Source organism: Polypterus senegalus, chromosome 1 (genome assembly GCF_016835505.1).
Source record: "Polypterus senegalus isolate Bchr_013 chromosome 1, ASM1683550v1, whole genome shotgun sequence".
In the NCBI taxonomy this organism is placed as follows: Eukaryota; Metazoa; Chordata; class Cladistia; order Polypteriformes; family Polypteridae; genus Polypterus; species Polypterus senegalus.
The window spans coordinates 217,801,309-217,817,037 of NC_053154.1; positions in this window are offsets into that span (position 1 = coordinate 217,801,309).

Below are 15,729 nucleotides of genomic sequence, written 5' to 3' on the forward strand. Positions count from 1 at the left end.
TTTACAATATACGGGGCCGGAAAACCCCAACCCTTGCTACTGTCTCCTCGGTCCTTTACAAGTGGCGTAGTCGGCAGGATAGAGATCCCGGAATGCGGAGGGACAGGACCTCAACACGTGCTGCAGGATGAATGACCAGCTCCAGGCGCTGCAGCTTGCGCAAGCCGCCACCACCAGGGAGCTGGAGGCCACGAAGGCCAGGTTAGTGGAAGCCCAACGGGCGAGACCAGACCCGCCCAGGCAGCCGCCTCCTCCCTTGGTTCCGATGGGCCCTTCGGAGGACGTCGATGCATACCTGGGCATGTTTGAGAGGACGGCCACCGGAGCGAGTGGCAGCGGTCCAGTGGGCGTCCATCTGGCGCCATACCTGAAGGGACCCGCGCTGCGGGCCTATTATGACCTCCCTGAGGAGGAGGCCGCTAATTACGACCTCCTCAAGCCCGAAATATTGGCCCGCTACGGCATTAGCCGGGCCAGCAGGCGGCGAATGGCGGAACTGGGTCTTTGACCCTGAAAAGCCCTTCGCGCCCAGGCGTTGAGTTCTGGGGCAAGATGGGCGCTGGCTACGGCCAGAGAGCCCGGCAGGCGGAAAGTGGTCGGCGGGTGGCCTGTGAAGGCCTGGTCAATGCGATGCCCAGTTCCCTCGCCCAGCAGGTCCGGGGACACGCCTACCAGAACATGTCGGGCCTCCTCGACGTCCTGGAGCGTCAGTTGGCGGTCCTCCGACTTGGGGGTCAGAAAAGCCTGCTCGCGGGAACCGCAGGGACGGGCGGCCACCCCGAGCCCCTCGCGCGCTGCAGAAGCGCCAGCCAGAGCCAGAGAGAGGCGGGTCCGCGCGCTGTTTCAAGTGTGGCGAGACCGGTCACCTGCTGCCAAACTGCCCCATCACATCGCCCGGAGCCTATGGACTGCAGCTGGACATCATCGGAGAGGTATTGTACCCGCCGCATCCCTTGGCGAGTCGAATCGGGAGTGGTGTTGCTAAATGGGCACGCCGTGGTGGCTTTGTTTGATTCGGCAGCAACATTACCATTGTTGCTCGCCGTTTGTCTTACCGCAACAGTGGTTAAAACAGCATTTGTTGGTCACCTGTGTGCATGGGGGACTAGGTCATATCGTTCCGCTCACTGCTATGTCACCTGGAAGGGGAACCAATCAAATGGCGGTCGCTGTGTTACCTGACCCCCTTCCCAGTGATTTGGGACAAGACTGGTCTAAAAGAATCAGCGGTAAGCCATTCGCGCTCCGGGCCTCGTTGGATCTTGTTATGAGGGGAAAAGGCACCCCTCCCGCGGCCTCCACGCCGTGCACAAGGGCAGGCCCTATGGGCGCTGGTGTCTCGGGGACCTTTCGTGGCTACGGACCTTGACCGGAAGATTCCGCGGAGAAGGGACTAGCCAGGGAACTCTTCCCGGCCCAGGCCCCAAGACCCTCTCGGCGGCCTGGACCATCAATTTCGGTCCACGCCGCCTCCTTTAAGAGGGAGCAGTGGAATGATGACTCCCTGCGCTTTGCCGGAATGCGTCGTTCTGCCTAACAGCTCAACAGCGGACGGATCCACACGCGGGAACCCTTCTTTGTCCTTGAGAATGATCTGTTGTACCGAGTGGCTACCCATGAGGGCGAGGTGCGGAAGTTGTTGCTAATTCAGCGTACCTTCCGGCGGGAGATATGCGAGTTGGCACATGCTCACCTCCTAGGCGCCCACCTCGGGGCCGAAAAAACACTGGAGAGGATTAAGCTCCGCTTTTACTGGCCTGGGATCAATGAGGAGGTCCGGCGGTTCTGTCAATCCTGTCCGAGTGCCAGACCCGCCAGATTCCTAGGAGGGACCGTGCTCCTCTAGTCCCTATTCCCCTCGTGGACATCCCTTTGAAAGGATAGGGGTCGATTTGGTGGGACCCTGGAGCCCTCAACCCGTGGCCACAAGTATATCCTAGTCATGGTGGACTATGCCACCCGGTACCCAGAGGCGGTTCCCCTGCGCCCGCTAATACTAAAAGCATCGCGGGAACTGGTTAATTTGTTTTCACGCGTGGGCATACCCAAGGAGGTCCTCACGGACCAGGGTACGCCCTTCACTTCGGATACGTTCAAGGAGGTAGCCAAATTACTGCAGATAAAGCACCTGAAAGCGTCAGTCTATCACCCGCAAACTGGCGGGTTGGTGAACGATTTAATCAGGCGCTTAAGCAGATGCTCCGCAAGGTAGTCAGCGCGACGGCAGGAACTGGGACCAGCTCCTCCCGCCGTGCTTTTGCCTACCGGGAGGTACCCCAGGCCTCTACAGGCTTCTCCCCTTTGAATTACTATACGGGCGACAACCCCGGGAATCCTCGACATCCTAAAAGAAGGCTGGGAGGCGAGGCTCTTCCCTCCTCTAACATTTTGGAGCGTGGCGCAACTGCGCGACCGACTCACAAAGATCAGGCCCCTCCTAAAAGAGCACGTGACTCGTGCGCAAGCAGCGCAGGCCGGTGTTACAACCGCAACTCCGTCCTCAGGGAGTTCCGCCCGGGGGACCGAGTTATGGTGCTCGTCCCGACCTCCCACTCGAAGCTGCTCGCTCACTGGCAAGGGCCTTACGAGGTTAAGGAGAGAAAAGGACTCGTCGACTATTTGGTGAAACAGCCCAATCGCCGTCGAAAGTGAGAGGATCTATCATGTCAACCTGTTAAAGCCCTGAGAGATAGAGAGGAGCTCCCAGCTCCCGTAGGTCACTCTCCCTTTCGCAAGCACAACTGCCCTTAACCTCGGCGAAGAGCTGACCCCAAGCAGCGGCAGGAGTTAGCCCAAACACTCCGAGCCATCCCGAGGTAGTGGCGAGTCACCCGGCGGACCGCTGATTGAGCACGATATAGTCACGGAGCCGGGGTAATCGTCCGGGAGAGGCCCTACCGACTCCGGAGGCAAAGCAGCGCAGAGGTCGAACTGGAGGTGAAACGTATGTTGGACATGGACATAATTGAAGAGAGCCATAGTCCCTGGTCCAGCCCTATTGTCCTCGTCTCCAAGCCAGGCGGCTCCTGGAGGTTCTGTAATGACTTTAGGCGTCTGAATCAGATCTCCAAGTTCGATGCCTACCCCATGCCCCGCATTGGCGACCTCCTTGGCGGCTGGAGTGCGGCTCGTATCTGACTACCCTTGACATGACAAAGGGTATTGGCAAATTCCTTTAACGGCATCCGCAAAGGAGAAAACGGCCTTTAGCACCCCTAGCGGGCACTGGCAGTACAAGGTCCTCCCATTTGGGCTGCACGGGGCCCCGGCGACCTTCCAACGTCTGGTAGATAGAGTGCTGAAGCCCCACCAGTCCTATAGCGCCGCCTACCTGGATGGCGTTGTCATCTATTCCGGCACCTGGGAGGAGCATCTACTGCAGGTCGCAGCTGTCCTCCGAACACTGGCTAAAGCCGGCCTCCGCATAAACCCCGGAAGTGTTTTTGGATTAAAGGAGGCCAAATATTTAGGCTACCTCGTGGGACAAGGACAGGTGCGGCCACAGAGCTCCAAAGTTAAAGACATCTTAGAATGGCCCGTCCGAGTACCAAGAAACAGGTGCAGGCTTTCTTGGGGCTTGCGGTTACTACCGCCGGTTTGTTCCTCGTTTCTCGAAGAGCAGCACCCTTGACTGACCTGACAAAAGGGCGTCCCCTATACGTGGTGTGGACCGACAAAGCAGAACACGCGTTCAGTGACCTAAAGAAGGCCCTAACGTCGGCACCTGTGTTACGGACGCCCGATTTTGGGCTCCGTTTATTCTCCAGACCGACGCCGGACACAGGCCTGGGTGCCGTGCTGAGCCAAAGCGTCGATGGTGTCGAGCACCCTGTGATGTACCTTAGCGGAAACTGATGGACCGGGACCCGCACGCGGCAGTGGAGAGGGAGGCCTTGGCCATTAAGTGGGCAGTGACCCACCTCCGTTACTACCTGCTGGGTCGCGAATTCGCTCTGGTGACTGATCACGCTGCACTTCAGTGGATGTCCCTACACAAAGAGTCGAATCCGCGGGTCACCAGGTGGTTCCTGGACTTACAGCCGTATAAGTTCACTGTCACTTATCGGCGGGCTACCCTTCAGGCCAATGCCGATGCCTCTCTCGTATTCACGACCTCTCGGTTAGGTCCGCCCGACCTGGCGGTCCTGGGCTAAGGGGGATCGTGTCACGCGCGAGTAGGAGGCAGCGGATTGATTCGATAGCACCTGGGAAACCATTCGCCGCCAGGGAATGGCGGGTATTAACTTTCTCCCTCTGCTTCCTCATAGAAAGAAAGACCTTCCTGCACCATAGGCCTGGATTGACCGCAGTGCGATACTTCCGCCCTTCCTCCGCCATCTTGCCCTGGCGTCATCCTTCCCATCCTCCCTTGCGGTCCTTCCCGCATCCCTCCACTTCCGGCTCCTCCCCAATAAAATGGCCGCGCCAGGAGTCGGCGTCGCGCATATGAACTGTTTGTTTATAATTTTGACCAGTTTTTGTTGTGATTTACAATATACGGGGCGGAAAACCCCAACCCTTGCTACTGTCTCCTCGGTCCTTTACATATATATATATATATATATATATATATATATATATATATATATATATATATACATATGCCAGCAACACTCATGACAATGACAACACAATTACATTGTCAATCATGTTATGTTATTATTAAAATGTTTCCTTTTCTTTTTCATTACTTCTTTAACACACTACTTCTCCGCTGCGAAGCGCGAGTATTCTGCTAGTATAATTATATATAATATATATGCCCAGCCGGGACGCCCCTTCAACATTGGATCCAGGGGACCAGCCATGGGATGCACTCTACGTTCCCCGGAACGCGTGGTGGCAGCCCTCCTGGGTTACATCGGGGCCACAGGTGTGCTTAGAACTGCTAACTCATAATCAAGAGGTCGTGGGTTTGATTCCATGTGCTTCCCAAAATTACCGTTTTGAGTAGTGAGCTACACTCATTGTTACTATTATAGAATAAAAACATACATTTGATTTATTTGAGTCTGTAACAGCTGGTGTAAATATTTGGTACTTGTAAAGGTTAGCAATTTTTTTTTCATTCAGTTTTATTGTCTCAGTCATGTTCCCACTCCCCCCGATCTGACACTGCTGTTTTCAAATAAAGATGTGCTATAACAGTGGTAAACTCAGATGAGGATGAGGGTTCTATATATAAGTATTTACGTTGTAAAAATGTCTAATAAGTAAGAAAGCAGGTGCTACCTACTGCCCTAATACATTTAAACATATTTCAAACAAATAAATATGAAACATTTAAATTTGATTTATGGTCTTATGTGACACCTCTGTGTGGCTGTCATTCAGATAACTACATCAGCATCTTTGAAGAATCTATACATTTTCTGATCTGGTAAAGTGGAGTTTTTAGCATAAAGCAAGGGTAAGCCAGCACAGTTGCACCCCATCTCCAAAATAAAGAAGTAGGGGCAGGAAACATGGATATCTCTGTCTGCTTTGGTTTATCCTTCAAATATGTATTTTTAGTTGGAGTTATGTAAGGCTGAAATTTAGAAAAAGATAAGTGAGGAGTTTAAAGAAAGTACAAGAGTACAATACCTGGGATTTTTTTTAGATAAGTCAGAATCCAAGGAAATGGTTTATATAATGAAGATGTATGGAATCAATATTGGTTTGAGCTGGCATTAAAGAAAATTCTTCTAAAATACATCGGAAATTAAAGTATTAATTAACATAAAGAACAGAAAGTGTTACATATAAAATTTTTAAAAATTATAGTCCATTTGTATATGAAAAATGTATGCATGTCCACTGTAAAAAAATAAGCAGTATGCTTCTTTTTGAATGATCTATATACTTTCTTAGAATACTTCATCTGAGCTGCAGTATAATTAAGCTTTCACTATTTTTACAGGTTGAGCAATGGAGTGGGCTGATAACTTTGTCACTGAGGTGTAAATTAAGCCAACAGTATCTCAGATACTCTGTTATAAAGTGATTCATCTAAAGGGTTTCCATTTCACTATGATTGCTCTAGGTTATCAGTTGGAGAATCAAACAATGTTTACCCATAGTGTGGGTGACCAAACCACAAATAGAATGCCAGCAGAAAAGCCTCCCCAGCATAAAAAACAGAGCCCCTGACCTCTTAACATCCGTCCATCCATTATCCAACCCACTCTATCCTAACTACAGGGTCACGGGGGTCTGCTGGAGCCAATCCCAGCCAACACAGGGTGGCAGGCAGGAACCAAACCCCAGGCAGGGCGCCAGCCCACCGCAAGACCTCTTAACATGCAAATTATATTAGTAAGCAATCAGATCAAACTGCTGTGAAATATTTTGGTATTATTTAAAATTATGCAGGGCTTGCATCACTTTTTTTAGAATATATACTATACATTTTAGGTAGACTTAAAAGACACTGGGGTAGTAAAGAGAATTGAGCCTTGTAATTTTGTGAGGCACCTCTATATTATAAAAATACCCCAAGGTACTTTACATTTATTTTATATATTTACAATGTAGGCAGTGATCATTATCATTTTATAATGCACATCTCTGTGCTGAACACCAGTCCACACGTGTGTGTGTTAGGTTAACTGGCAATTCCAGATCAAACGCTATGCAAATGTGTGTGTGTGTGTGTGTGTGTGTGTCAGTGAGCCATTTGATCGAATGTCCAGGGCTGTTTTTTGACTAGCGGTCAGATCGGCTAGGGTTTTAGGGGTTTGAGAATATTATGGTGATTGCTTAATTTGAATTTCTTTAATGGTATAGCCTTTTACCCCCTCTAAGTTAATAAAAGATAGAACTTTCTTGCTATAACTAAATACAATGTGTTAGTTGTTTTTTGAATAGGTCCAAGTGCTAGCAGGGACTGAAAAACCTTTTACAGCATGAAAATGGAATAGGCATACAGTGTTCTGATCGTTTGGAAATGGTTCAACTGTATGAGAGAACTTAAAGCCTTTCACACACGTGCGCATGGGAGGCAGCTAAAGGGCTTGAGTAAGGGCAGTTGCGAGACATACCGGGATGTTGCAGAGTGCACTGACTCTTTTTCTCCCTTGCCTGCAGACCATTCACGGGAGATTCCACCTGGTCCTCTTGACGTCACTTCCGGGACCGAGCCTATGGAAGGAGACCTTAATGGCTCCGGCCCCTGTGATGTCACATCCGGGCTCGAAACAATGTTTGAAGGCTTTCATGAGCCCGATCCCTTTGACTTCACTTCCTGTCTTCCCCTTTAAAAGCCTTCACCTTTTCCCTTATTCCCTCAGTTCTGTTTTGGACACATCAGTGCTGTATCTATTTAAGCAACTTTGCAGCCAGGAAAACAATTATACGGGTGGCTGCCCCAAACCTTTGTATGATTCTGTGTCTTTTGTGACAAGCCTTAGAAGCCTTAAATAGAACTTTTCTTTTCTTGCAGTACAAATTCTTTCTGTATTTTTGTGTGAACTGTTTTACTTTTAAATTTTTGTAAAGATTTTAAAACAAAGATATTTTGTCCGTGGAATCATTTCGACATGTCAAGCTTTTGCCAGAATTCCATTTTGCATACTAGAGCTGTTGAACTTTGGTAAATTTGGGAAAGCACAGCTACATGTACATACTGTAACTTAAAAAGAATCCTAGTAGTAAATATGTCCTATTTCACATTATTACAGCGAGAACCATGACATTAGTAATAACCTTTCGAACATTTGTGTATGCTTTTCATTTTTTTACAGTATTTTTAGTGAAGGGCATGAAAATCACTTATCTGAGAAAATAAATCATTGTTAAAAATAAAATTTTATTATTTGACAAACTGGTGAAAAAGAACTTGAACAAATGATGGATGAAAATGATAACTTAGTGATTTAGAAATTGTAGAGGGAGAACTACTACTTACGTTAAATAGGCTGAAATATAACAAATCATCAGAGGACTCATTTATAAAGCATGCATTCATACATACAAAAAGGCTTGAAATGTATGAGTGCAACTTTTTACAGAAACATTGGGATTTATCAAAGAAAACTTGACGGAGGAACATGCATATATTTATGGCAACTCTGATCCATGTAGCTATACTAATAAAAGGCAAAGCCCTCACTGACTGACTCACTCACTCACTGACTCACTGACTCATCACTAATTCTCCAACTTCCCATGTAGGTAGAAAGCTGAAATTTGGTAGGCTTATTCCTTACAGCTTACTTACAAAAGTTAAGCAGGTTTCATTTCGAAATTCTACACGTAACAGTCATAACGGTCGACAACGTCCGCCATGTTGAACTTTCTTATTTATGGCCCCATCTTCACGAAATTTGGTAGCCGGCATCCCTGCGCTAACCGAAACAGAAGTACTTACTTATTTCGATGGTATGACGCTACTGTCGGCCGCCATATTGAACTTTCCAACGTCACCAATTTTCTTTTTTTTTTTTTAATTTTTATTTATTAATTTTATTACAATCAATACATAGCAATCAAGTTTTTACAAAAAAAAGAATTATGCTAAGAACAGATCGATCCCCACCCTTGAGAGAGAGAGCAAGCCAAACGGTGTAAAATTTAAGGCTTGTAAAAATACCTAAATTAATAAATTGTCTGTCACGAAGCCCGGATCACTCGTGAAAGAGACTTATGTTTGTTTGAAGTGTTTGAATAAAGTTTTTGTCTCTAGAATCTCCAGTGTATCTGTGCAACTTTGTGACCAAACCGTGACAATAGATATAACATAAAAGACAATACCCCTCCCAAATAATACATGTGTAAGAAATCATGTAGGAGAAATAACGTACCCCTGATGAGAAAGAGTATGGAGTCATAGCGATGTCATTACTATCTACTGTACAAGATGTTATACAGAAGTGATCAAGAAAGATAATAGGATGTTAGATTATATACCACGATGTGTAGAATACAAGTTAAAGAAGGTTATGCTTCAGTTGTATAATGCACCACTGAAGTCTCACCTGGAATACAGTGTACAGTTTTTGTCTCCACATTATAAAAAAGTCAGAGCAGCGCTAGAGAAAGTCCAGAGACAAGTGAATAGGATGATTCTGGGACTAAGAGGTATGAGCTATGAGGAAAGATTGAAGGAGTTGATTTTTTTCAGTTTAAGCAAATGTAGATTAGGAGGTGACATGATCAAAGTGTTTAAAATTATGACAGGAATTAGTACAATGTACAGCTGTTGCTTTAAAATAAATTCTACAAAAAGTACATAAGGACATGGTTGGAAACTTGTTAAAAGCAGATTTTGTCCAAATGTTAGAAAGGTTTTCTTCATGCAACAAATCACAGACACATGGAATACATTACCAAGTAGTGTTGTGGTGATCAGGCAGGACTTCAAATGTCAAGTGTTGTTTTGGAGAATCTAAGAGTATAGGATAGACAAGCTTATTGAGCTTAATGACCTGTTCTTGTCACAACTATTCTAATAACAAACCATTTTAGGCAAAAGAAAATATTTTAAGGCAATGCTGTTTGGTTCCTCTACCTAGTCAAACAGGGAGAAAGAAGACAAAGGAAATGTATACACTATGGTTCTAATAGACACTAGGCATTTCTGTTTCTTAAACTATCTCTATTCTTTAACACAATATTGACAGTAAAACTGATAAAAATTATCTTAATTTTCCAACATCTAGAATTCACATCACCATATGCAATCAATTAAGTCACTATTACATATCAAAGACTTTTCAATGCTTGATCGCATCACTTACTATAAAACTTGAATCAATAATTTTAAATTCATTATGCAGTAGGAACTTATACTACTAACTTCTACAATGAAACAACCAACAACTGTAAGGTCAGATTAATTCATCAGTTTTTGAACTCATTTAATCCATTTCATCTTTTACACTAGGTTCCAACTTGATTACAAAAAAAAACATACAATTTGCCTATATACTATACATCAGTATTACAAACATTAATGGCATCTGCCAGTGTTTGTGAAATCTTTAAATTGGCTGTTGTCAGATCTTTATTGAAGAAAGCACATAAAAACAATGCTGTTCTTAAAAATGTAAATTGAAATGTAAACATTTTCTTTAAAATGCAGTAGCATCAAAACTACAAACTGCATGAATTACAGGAAAAAAGGCAGCCCTAACAGTTGTTGTTCATGATATTTTATTATCCTCTGATGCAGAAGATGTAACAATTATTATGACTTTAGCTTTAATCATGGCTTCTAACAAGATTCAGCACAGCATTTAGTAGGTACAGTTACATTAGGTTTTCAGTTTGTTTATTTCATTTTCATTATTTTCATACAATACTGTGTAACACATGTGCATTCAAGGATCACCATGTGATACCACCCTGGGCTGAGAGAAGGTGTTGTTGCTAACTGTGTTGTTATTTTCTTCCTCCTCTGTCTCGAGAAATCACCCAATGAGGGCAGCTGACCTCGCCCCTTCCCGTCTCAGGGCTTCATAAGGATGACCACCCAGAAAGAGACCACTTATCATGAACACAACTAGGCCCCGAGTCTGACAAGCTAACAGCTAATACAAAGCCACCCTTTTATATGACAATTTTTTGTTGCTTTATTTGCCCATAGAGCATTATTCTTTTGTTAAAAACTGCAAGTCAACAGGGAAGGCCATGTTGGCACCCCAAAATATTCTACAGTTATCAATTTTCTCTCAATCAGAGGACCACAATTGTTTTAGTGACCTTATGTGAACATCCATGTATTTTTAATATTTATTTTCAACCTCATTATCCATTCAGTAATTCCTAGTGCTACATTATAGCACAGATGTGTATCCTGCCCTGATCGGTGGATTTATAGAGTGTGCATGGGTATTTCAATTTCCTCCCACGTCACAAAGATGGGCATTTTAATGCAATTAGCAACTGGAAATTGGCAAATGGCAAATGTGAATGTGTGCTGTGACGAATCAGTTCCTGCCTTGTGTGTGATGATCTTACAACAGATCACCTCTCTGTAACTTTAAAAGTAAATGAAGCGAATTCAGTAAGAGTTGTAAATAGAGTTCTTGATACTAATGAAAAGTGGTGTTTGATATATGTCATCTGAATGGTATCAATGTGCATGTGAGTTGTCAGCTAAGTGTAGCCATATTAACAATAAGCAGGCGTCATTTTCCTTTCACTGAATTTTAAATGCCACAATGATGTCATTTTATCACTTCTGATAGAATGTAAAGAATTTGTATGCTCATGCCAAATTATAAATGTTATCAAATTTTAAATGTTAACTGAAAAACCGCATAAAACGAGATTATTTAAGTCGTCAGTTATGATGTGCTGTTTTATCTGCAGTGCATTTAATTCTGTACAACTAGTTAATGTAAACAAAAGATTCTTCTATTCCCCTGTATGCAAGATGGTCAAACCTTCACTGGATTATTCGCTGAACCCATCCCCCAATGCAATCTTCCAATGCATGCACACTTTCGATTAGATTTTGTGTTCAGTGGTATGCTAATAGCAGTTCTGTTCTGACGTGCTGTTAGTTCTGGGGCAGCCTATTGTGCCCTTTATAAGTAATACCCTCCCTCACATCTGTCTCTCCTGTAACACTTTGCTGTCTCTCTGATTTACTGTTCATCAACACCAGTGCAAATAACCACTCCCTCACAGATGCTTAACAATGTATTCCATCATCTGAAAATCCAATGCAGTTTATTAAATATGGATAATCAAAACCAATCCTCTGACATTCTGACACCAATCTTCCCCTATTGCTAGGACTCTGCTCCATAGTATTTTCTGCATATTGTATTTTCACTCTGATCTTTGGCAGCAGTATCTCTTTCAGTAGGCAGCATACAGAGGCTTATCTGAAAAGTGATACACTAGGGAAATAATAGTGTTGTACATTGCCAAAGCATAACTTGAAAAAATAGTCTACTTTTTTATTTTAGTAAATGTTATTTTGTGCATATGTTGACAAAAAAAAATAATATTTTATATTATTAAAAGTAATGGAAAATCCTGTTGCTGGCAACAATGGCAAAAGTGAATAAAGGCACCTTGCATTTTAAAATGAATGCTTAAAAACACCGAAAATAAAGGCAGAAATATTTCTGGTGCTTAACATTGTGATGGATGGCCATCAGTTCTGTCTGGCCGGGACATCCCTGAGAGAAAAGAATGTAGGAAGGCAGGGTACTGCATCCCCTGGGACGCTAGGTGGCAGCTCCCCTGGACCTCAAAACATTGTGGGACGTGGAGTCCATTTCCTCAGCCCTGTTGGGTGCCGTGGGTGCTGCCAGGGGGAGCTCACAAAGAACCTGGGGACTCCTAATATTACGACAACCCGGAAGTACTTTGGAGTCACGAGGACGGAAGCTACTTCCGGGCTACTTAAGAAAGGATGATGTGGCGTTAAACCTTGGAGAAACACTTCCGGGTTATAGACTATTTAAAGGACTGATGAAGACCCGGCAAGGGGAGCCAGAGTTGGTAGGTTGGATAACTAAGCTGCTGGGAGTGGAGGATTGATTTATTGTATTGATTATTGTTGTGATTATTAGTATTGGAGAATTGTGGAGTGTGCGGTGCTTTGTGCACTTTATTTGAAGAAAATAATTAAAAAATTCTTCTTGGTGCTTTTAAAGGTGTGTCCTGGATGTCTGTCTGTGGGGTTTCACGGGGCAACAGTGCCTCTAGCGTCCACAACATATATGGGTGCATAACCTGTCCAGAATCTGGAAAGTTGCATACAAGAATTTCAACATAATAAACTCAAACTAAATACATTTATTTATTTAAATACAAGATGGAAAATAATAATGTTGGTAAGATTCTTTATTCCTTAACATATTGGGGTTTTCCTACTTTAATTCTTTGGTCTGACTAGTTCTATTCTGTCATTGAAAAATGTATTCTGCCTTAAGACTTTTAAAGTTGATTTAATTACACTTGCTTTCTGTCTTTCTTCTTGCCTTGGGCAATATATGCATGAATAAAATATATTTTTCAGAAAGCAAACAATTTTTAAGCTAAATGTAAAAGTGAATGTTTGTCATACATAACTCCTGAATATTTTGGAGCATGTAATCAACATGACAGACTTTTGTCACTGTCCTGTTCCACTGACAGACTGAGGAGATCGTTCCTACCCTACACTATGCGACTCTTCAATTCCACCCGGGGGAGTAAATGCGAACATTAATTTTATTTTAATTCTTTTCATTTTTATTACTATTTAATTTAATATTGTTTCTTTGTATCAGTATACTGCTGCTGGATTATGTTAATTTCCCCTTGGGTTTAATAAAGTATCTATCTATCTATCTATCTATCTAACAAGCTTTTGGAAATTGTGTGGGAGGTTTGCTAGACATGTTACAGGTTGTTACAGGGAAGGAAACCAAGAGGATTACAAACTAGATACTTACAATGACAGAGCACTGCTGCATGACACAAATGAGGCATGAAATATCTGGTTTATAGGTAAGTAGAACTAAGGCAACTTATGGTGTGTTTTGGGTTGCGTAACTGCACAGACAAGAGAGAGAGAGACATCGCTGCCACAAACAAATAAAAGCAGACCTGGCTAGAAAAACACTTGATTGCTTCCACACAGGATGTGCAACTGAAGATAGGAACAAAGCCAACAGGGACTTGACTAACAGGACAGACACAAGATCATCACTGGCCAACCCAAAAACACATAACAGCCAATGGGATATTGGCTTGTTGACTTAAAAAGGCAGGGCAACTTTTGATACTGTAGCTATATGACATACAGTACAGGCCAAAAGTTTGGACACACCTCCTCATTCAATGTGTTTTCTTTATTTTCATGACCATTTACAGCACTCCATCACTCTCCTTCTTGGTCAAATAGCCCTTACACAGCCTGGAGGTGTGTTTGGGGTCATTGTCCTGTTGAAAAATAAATGATCGTCCAACTAACCTGACTTCTGCACAACATAACTGTTGGTCCCAACCCCATTGATAAAGCAAGAAATTCCACTAAATAACCCTGATAAGGCACACCTGTGAAGTGAAAACCATTTCAGGTGACTACCTGTTGAAGCTCATCGAGAGAATGCCAAGAGTGTGCAAAGCAGTAACCAGAGCAAAGGGTGGCTATTTTGAAGAAACTAGAATATAAAACATGTTTTCAGTTATTTCACCTTTTTTTGTTAAGTACATAACTCCACATGTGTTCATTCATAGTTTTGATGCCTTCAGTGAGAATCTACCAATGTAAATGGTCATGAAAATAAAGAAAACACATTGAATGAGAAGGTGTGTCCAAACTTTTGGCCTGTACTGTAATTTGTGTCATCTGTATTAATCTGTTCAATTCCTTCTGTCAGTTTGTTGTCCTATTACAGAATTGTGAATTGATCATTGTGTAGATGCACCCATCCACTGAAACAGAATTGGGAAGGCACATAATTTAACATGGGACTTCCTGTTTCTGGTAAAAAAAAATTTCTAGGTGACTTCTTTGTAAAGAGGGCTTTAGACCTCCATCTTGTTACATTGTACAAATTTCCAACACTTTGTCTGCTCTTGCGAAGACGTTTATTTGATGACTGCTACCAGTACTGGGGGACTTCCAGAATCAACCTCACCACAGTGATACAGAAGGGCTTTTTCTCTGAATTCTACCTGGAAACTAATCCACATCCACTGGGACCCAAATTGGTGAGATTGTTCTGCTTTTTTTCCATAATACAGCCATCATTTAAGTTAATGTTTTCTCATTCATTTCTACTTTAAGGATTTAGGCCAAATGTGTAATCTTCCACTATCTTCTTAGTCGTTGTACCAATCTGGACTTTGTGGGTGTTGTGATTATATTTTTTGCACGTATTGTGTATTATGGGTATTTGCGGGGTATTTTTTGTATAGATTGTATATACAGTCATGGCTGAAATTATCTGCACCCCTGGAATTTTCCCAGAAAATTGTTACAATTACAAATGTTTTGGTATGCACATGTTTATTTCCTTTATGTGCATTGGAACAACACAAAAAAACAGAGAAAAAAAGCCAAATTTCCTTTATGAATGTAGTATTTAACGGCTGAGGGAACAAGGTAGGGCAATTATTTCTTGTATATAAATTTTTGATTGTTTTGCTAATTTATTAAATTCATTGATTTTGGAACACTTTCTAATATTTATGTTTATATACCATATTCAACTTTCTTTAAAATATATTAACTTTTATATTTTGTGAGTTGCTGTCTTTTTATTGTCAATTGGGGAAATAAGATTGTGTGTTGACTTGGCCTACAATCTTAAAAATATTGGTTCTGTAATAATGCTTTATAGGACTGTGTGGTTCTTTGTAGACCCAATGCTTCTCAAATAACCATTTCATTCTGGGATGGGTTGTTTACATATTATGACTCGTGAGGCACTTTCTTGGACCTGAGAGAAGACACTGAGTCCAAAGGCTTCAAGAAAACCAACTTTATTCCAATCAAAGGAACGGTCAGGGTATTTATTCAAATGGGAGCTACCACTTCAATACACACAGACATAGTAAACAAGCAGAAACAGGGCCTGGTCAGTGGCCAGGTCATAATGTTTCCTGCATCACCCATCGGGAGACAGACTTGTTGCGTGGGGAGGATGTAAATTTGCCTCAGTGGTGCTGTAAACATGTGGTTGCCTTGGCAATGGACAAGCAACCCTCAACAGATTCACCAATCTCGTTTTGGCGTGCAGCACCATTGGGAAGGGTCTTAAAAGAGCTCAAAAATATCACATCCCCCACCTTAGA